The following is a 7,788-nucleotide window of genomic DNA, read 5'->3' as shown; positions in this document are numbered from 1 at the left end:
CACGTATCCAAAAACATAAAATTGAACAAATTAAATATGCTCAGTTCTTTGTATATCAATTATACTTCAATAAAACTGTTTAGATAGATGATAGATGATAGATGATATGTAGGTAGATGATAGATAGATGATAGATAGATAGATAGATAGATAGATAGATAGATAGATAGATAGATATAGATATAGATAAATGATAGACAGAGCTCCACGAAATATACAGAGAGAGAAAAGGACAGAGACAGAGAGAACCAAGAAGGGAATATATCTACATGATATAGATATATCATTTTTAAAATAATAACAACTATAAAAAAAATTGTGCCAATAAATTTTAAAACGGAAATGATGAAATGGACAAATTCTTTAAAAATATATATTCATTTTTAATGAGTTCTGATTAATTATATATACGTATTAAAGAAGTATGTATATAAACTTTATAAATGATCAAAATTAAACAACATATTATTTATGGACATATACTTCTTTAATAAAATTATTTTTCAAAAAAGCAAAGTAAGCATAAACAAAAAAATCGAGAATAGTGATTACTTCTGGATGAAAGGCAGGATAAAGGGATAGGGGATGGGAAAGTAGATGTAATGATAAATGGGCTCATAGGTATTTATCTTATTATACTTTTTAACTCAAATATGTGTTACACATTTTATAAATATGTAATATTTTATATAAAAAAGTAGAAAATTTTAAAATATATCAGTATGCTGCGTTCAGCAAGTGGTAAATCCTGCCACATCCAGCATGGCCTTAGAAAATAAACCTGAGTGTGAATGGTGAGAGATGAGAAAAGAAAGAAGACAGAAAGCAGGGATCAGAAAGTCCACTGCCCATTGATGATGGACAACCGTCCAGTTTTTTGCAAGCTGCTTTTATACAGGAACATACGATTGCTGGCTTATGCAGTTTCATAGCAACATTGTTTCTTCTACTTTCTCCAAGACTACATTTTAACCCTTGGTTGTCTTCGTAGTCTGCTAAGACCTTGTCAACTTACAAACTGCTCTCCACATCAGTAGATAAATTTTTTATCTTTTTTTCTTTTCCTTTTTATCTTTTTCAAATTAATTATATATCCATTGTTTGCAAAGGTGGAACTCTAATTCACTGCCAGTGATGGAATTTTAAATAGACCCAACCATTGTAGAGGGCACTTTTGCAACAGTAATTAAGCCTTACCAATACGTTTTGGCAATTTCATTTATATTAAGTTGTCATGAAAAAGTAATCAAAGCCATGTACATAGAAAGAGGTATGTCAAGATCTTTCATAGCAGAGCTATTGATAACTAACTTAATTGAAAAATGAAAATAATTTAAATGTCAGCAATGAAGTACTGACTAAAGTTATATGGCTATAACCATACAATAAATTACCAGATAGCCACCAAGAACTACATGCTAGAGGTAGATTTATCAGCATGAAAAAACTTACGTATCGTATGGTTAAACGAACAATATGGTAAATAAATAATTTACATATCATTATTAAATGAATTGTAGAATATTGTGATCCTATTTTGTATAATTTTTTTAAATACATAAAGGAAAATCCTAAAAGAAATAACAAAATCTTGACAGTTATATTTGAGAGAAATTATTTTCAGTGATTTTTTTCTTTTTTTCATTGTGGTTAATATATTTAACCTACAAATGTACTTTAGACTCCACTATTTTGTTATTCTGAATAAGTCTATTTTAACATTTGTACTAAATATACTAGATTTTCCCATTCCTTTCCATTCTTTTTGATTTGAAAGAAGAGTCATTTCTTTCTCTCAGCTTTTATTTATATTGCTCTTTGGACAAAAACTAATAGTGACTTCCCACTATAGGTCAGCCACCCCTCTAGGTACAAAGAACAAAAAATTATGTTTTCTGCTCTATAGACTTTTCTCTTCTTGGTGAGGGAAACAAAAAATAATTACCAAAACAATCTTTCAAATAGAGATAAAGTTATGCAGACATTAAGCAAAGCATATGACAGAGAATGACTGGAGTAGAAAAGCAAGAGGGAGCTTCTTTAAGTAGAAAGTTTTTTTCCTGAAGTTGAAAAACCTAAAGGTGAAACCTGAATGATGAGAAGGAGCCAGCCCTGCATTTACCCAGACAAATCACTCTGCAGGTGAAGAAAAGGGCCAGTGTACAGGTCTCAGGCCAAGAGCTTGATGTAGTCAAGTAACAGAAAGTCCAAAATGTCTAATAGTAAAAAGTGATCAATGAAGCTGGCAGAACCAAATCTTTTCAGGCTTTGGGGACCCTGGTTATGCAATGAGGTAGGATAGGCATCCATCCCCTCTCATGATGTGGCATCAACCTGCCTTTAGCTTTCAGAGCTTTCCATGAGCTCCTCTCCTCTCCAGGACATGTACTTACCTCAGAAGACAGGTCAGTGTGGGCATTAGCTCCATTCCACAGCATTCACAAATTCATGAATCTCCTCTATTCAAACCCTTTTGTTGAGTCTGCCCACCCTACTACACACTTTTTACTTACTTGCAGAAATTTTTTGCCTCAGCAACTCACTGTCCTTTCTTACAATTGAGTTGTATAATTCTAACACAATTTTCTACAGTTCCTGGCATAGGCTTGAGAACATAATGAGTATTCAATATCTTTTTAAATTAATTAAATTTCTATTTATATAAAGTGTTTTAACTAGTCAGCTTGGTAACTTCTTCCAGCACATTAAAAAGCACCAAAGATAACAAAAACAAGCCTCATAGAACTATTGCATAGCATTCAAAAAAATGATTTGAATATAAGAGAAGAGAAAGAACATGTAGAAAAATCAATTGAATTGTAGCATTTCAAAGTCTCTATATCTGAGGAATTTTACCACTTAAAATATTTTAGTCTTGTTAGAAAAAAGAGCAAGTTATTGATCAAATTCTGATTAATAGAGTTAGAAAGGAAAATGACCATTTGTAGACAGTGTAGAAGAAGACCACCAAATCGAGAAGTAGTTTTAAGGTTTTATTTAATTTTATTGAACAGGTACTTATATAGCACTATAGACCAAGAATTGTTTAAAGCACTTTATAAATATCAATTCAGTCAATCCTTACACCTTATGAGGAAGATACATTTAGCCATAAGGAACTGCCATTTTTGTAAGTCAAAAACAGTCAGATATCACAAATTTCAGGTGATTCAACTTATCTCCATCTTACAGATGGCAGAATTTAGGCGCAAAGAGGTTAAGCAATTTGTGTATTAGTAAAAAGCAAAGGTACAATGTGAAGTCAGGCAGTCTGGCTCAAGAGTCTATAACCATGTCACTGAAAAAAAAAAAAGAGTTTACCTAACTGAGGAATGATTGCTGGTTTCCATATAATTAAGGCAAGGATTAGCACGATCTGGGAAAGAATTATTAAATAGGTCATGGTCTTTGCTCATTACCTGGCCCCGAATTGTTCAAATCCCCTGATAGTACAGCAACACAGCTTTTGAAATAACTGGAGGCTTAATTCATAGTTACCACATGCACAGCTGAGAGACTTAAGAAGCCACAACCCAGTGATCTAATTTCAGGATGATGATGTGATTTTTTTTTAAACTCAAAAATAATTCAGAAGAACTTTAGCTCCTTGCTTTCATTTACTGAAGGACAATTTATATCGAAGGATAAGAGACAGACAACTACATCTCTTTAAAATCCCCTTTTATCTCTTACTTGTTTTTTTCACACACTCACTACACACCTGAAAGAAAAACTATCCCTAATAATCGCAAATTTTATCATGTTTCCAAAGCACTTTTCTTCAGATTCTGCGTCACAAACCCCCAAAATCAATCGGACAATGGAGGATCCTCCTCAGAACAGAGTAGGAAAAGAGATATAAAAGGCCAGTCCAGAATCCTCTTTATCAAGGAGGAGTAAAAAGATAGAAATGATCCTATATTAATATTTTCTATATTATCACATTGCATAAGAAAAAAGAATACCATATCCTCCGTGGTTATGGCAGAACACATATTAATAAAATCCTGGACATTAGTAATTAAACTAGCAACTAAAGCATTCATGGGGCTGTTTCCTTGGATTCATGTCTGTAGCATGGTCAGGAAATGTTAGAGATGTTTGTCTTTCTTGATATCTAAATCACTTAAAATAACTTTCTGAAACTCAGCACCTGATTGAATATTCTCATTGCCACCTTCATCTCTTTATTCCTAAAAATGTAAATGACAGAGTTCAGAAATGGAATGATAAGTACATAAAAAATAACAAGGAATTTATCCACTGGCACTGTGGGAAATGGCCATGAGTACACAAAAATACGTGAACCAAAAAATAAGGTCACCATTGTAATGTGAGCTGACAGTGTAGAGAGGGCCTTAGACAAGCCACCTGAAGAATGATGCCAAACAGTGAACAAAATGAAGATATAGTAGATAATCGAAATGAAAAAAATTCGCAGGGAGATGAAACCACTATTGGAAGTGACCATGAGCTCTAATCTGTAAATGTCTGTGCAGGCAAGCCTAATAAATTAAGGAAGGTCACAATAAAAGCTGCCCACTTTATTGGGGCCACACAATGGTAAGTTTACAATGAATACAAATTGAATCAATGAATGAATGATTCCAATGATCCAGGCAGCCACCAAGAGTAAAATACAAGTTCTGAAGTTCACTATAATCAGATAGTGCAGAGATCTACATATAGCAACATAATGATCAAAGGCCATGGCAATGAGCAGAACCATCTCAGTTCCTCCAATAACGTGAATGAATCATATCTGAGCAATGCAGCCTTGGAAAGAAATTACTTTCCTCTCCTTGAAAAGATCAGAAATCATCTTCGGAGCTGCAATGGAGGAAATCTACATGTCAATAAAGGAGAAGTTGGCCAGCAGAAAGCACATGGGGGAATGTAAATGGGAGTCAGAGATCACTGTGATCACAATGAGGAGGTTTCCTAAAATACCTATTACATAGAACACAGAGAAAACTAGAAAGAGGACTAATTGCATCTCCAAAGAACTGGTGAGTCCCACCAACACAATCTCAGACATCACCGACTGATTTCCTACCCCCATCGTCTCAGTCAGTTTGGGCTCCAAATTTGCCTGAAAGAATAGGAAAAATAAGAAATTGTAATTACTGGCCATATCAGACAATGTTGTATTAGAGAAGCAGAACCAGTAGGAGATAATATACTAAGGGATTTGTGACAGTGACTTAACCTTACATAATCATGGAAGCTGATTCAGTAGTCTCTGTAAGGCTGTTGCCTTTACATCTGATGCTGTAGTGTGAAGACCATAAGACAAGCAGTCAAGAAGGAAAGATCAGTGTAAAATGGGGCAAGTAAAAATGAACTGGAATCCACAAGCAAGAGCTAAAGCTGCAATGACAGACTAAAACCAGTGTCAGTGCTCACTGCCTCTGACCTTGATGGTATGGATGTACTGCAGAAACCAGAGCCTTTCACCACAGTCCTAAACACACGCTTGGCCCTCAAGTCAGAGAAGCTAAAGAAGGATCCCAGAAAAAGCTGTGGCAGTTGCAGTCTCAGCCACCGCCTCACACCAAAGAGATAAGCCAGCAGAGAAATGGCAATGTGTATAAGCTACAAATATGGATGCTGCTTTACTTCTGCCCTTGAAATATTGCAAAAGAATCTCTCGTATAACACATCCTAGCTGAAGCATATAGAAAAAGGAATTCTGGGGGATGCAGATCAATATAGTGAAGGTGATACAATACAAAGCCACCACACTGGCTATTTAAAAGAATGTACAAATTTTGAAATTTAACTATTACCTCTTTTCATTTGGTCACACATGATCACAGTGGCGCTTAACTCGATTTGACAAAGGCTCTAAACTAACTGGTCCTCTTCTCGCTCTATCTCCCACGAACTTCCTTTGTTATTACCGACTCTCTTTAAAAAATTCACCATGGGTTCTCCTCTGACATCAGGAAGCCACCTCAAATAAGAAATGTAAGAATTGCAACACAGTTTAGGGATGAAAAGAAAACAGAGGTGCTATATATGGCACCGAGTATCATATGGCACCAAATTGTTGACTCTATTAGCCCACAGGGACTTCAAAATATTAGAGAGTTTGAAGGCTGACCTTTCTCCCTGTACCAGGTATTTTGAGATCTCTCTGTGATCAAGAACTAGTCTATAGACAATTTGGGCATCTCTATGATGATTTAAAACGCAATATCAGAAGTGAGATTCATTTTAGGCCACCTTATAAATATTCCAAATAGACTTCCACATATGAAACAAATCACAAAGCTGATCTGATTTTAATTCTTAATCCAAAACTAATTCTAAAATTTGCGAAAGCTGATCTAAGTTTTAAATTAACAGGCTAGAGTTCTCAGAAATTTATATAATTACTGAATTTTTAAAAAAATAAAAGAAAAATGTAGCTTGTTTGCTAGCCATTGGACATCCAGAAGTTTCCAGGGACCCCACAAAAAATATTTTAATAACAGAATATATTTGTGTTTACCAAGATGTGTTGTGGTAGAAGAAACTCAGTAAGTATTATTTGGTGGAGAGTTGGATGGTCAAATTGTTTGATGAATACATAAATGGATGAATGAATAAATAAATTTTATTTGGCCAATTGAGATTTCAAAGTTAACCCAACATCATTTTCTTTCATCAAATTGACTCCCCAATTTCATTTCTCTTTCTAAAGGAACCTACTCTCATTCTTTGAAATTTTATATTTCTTGTGTGGTAATCATTTACTTCAGCATGTCTAATACACCTTCTAAAAAAGTTTTAGAGTTACATAATTTCGACTGGAACATAATTGCAATAGATTTAAGGACAAACATCAACAACTATATTCAAAACAGTATCTGCTCTAGGTAGAGTGTTGTGGTTGGTGAAGAAACAGAAAAACATAAAGTAAGATTCCTATATACAAGGTCCTTAAAATCTGAGGAAATAAGTCAAAATAGACAATGATACAAATGGAACATATTAAGGGTAAAATTTGTGGTTCAGAAATGCATAGAAGCAAGAATTGCATTGAATTATTGATTCTTAGGGAGTAGAAACTCCCTCTATAAAATTCTATTAGTCATCATCCACACTCTTTATGAACAATTTCATTGACAGAAAATAATCTAGCTCCTGAAGCAATTTATTCTATTGTTGGACATCAGTAACTACTATGAAGCTCTTCTATTTAATGAGAAGAAATTTGCTTTCTATAACTTCTAACTGGTTCCAGTCCAATCCTTTGAAGTCATGCAGAATTAATTGAATTCATCTCTACATAACCAAATTTTCAAATATTTAAAGACAGCTATCATATCTATCCAAAGTCAATCTTTTATGAGCAAAATATTTCTATTTTCATTGCAATAGATTTAAGAACAAATATCAACAACTATATTCAAAACATTTTTAAATGCATCAAATGATATTGCATAAATTCACTTATAATCCTGGTCACCTTCCTTTGGAAGAGTGAGTTTTTAAATGTAGTAAAACAAAGTAGAACATTATAGACCCATTTCTCATTTTAATAATTATAGACACATGATAGTTTTAATAGTAACTTTACATTAGCTTTGGAGTACAATCACAAAACTAATGGTCACAGACACAAGGAATACAAGTTTGACACATGCTAAGGGTTAGAAATATAGATATTAGCATAAACATGAACAAAACATGTTCATATTTGCCACTGCTTGTTCACAACAGATATGTTCAAAAATCTAGTATATTGGAGTGATTCTTAGAACACAAAAATATCATATTGGTCCCCTACATTTTTCATTC

At 33.8% G+C, this 7,788-nt stretch overlaps 1 pseudogene; it reads right to left on the bottom strand.

Annotated features, from left to right (window-relative positions):
* Positions 1–4,126: 4,126 nt before the first annotated feature.
* Positions 4,127–5,062, bottom strand: LOC102884529 (annotated as a pseudogene).
* Positions 5,063–7,788: the final 2,726 nt, after the last annotated feature.

The sequence above is a fragment of the Pteropus alecto genome, unplaced genomic scaffold (assembly GCF_000325575.1).
Source record: "Pteropus alecto unplaced genomic scaffold, ASM32557v1 scaffold86, whole genome shotgun sequence".
NCBI lineage: Eukaryota > Metazoa > Chordata > Mammalia > Chiroptera > Pteropodidae > Pteropus > Pteropus alecto.
This window is presented reverse-complemented; position numbering and strand designations above follow the sequence as displayed.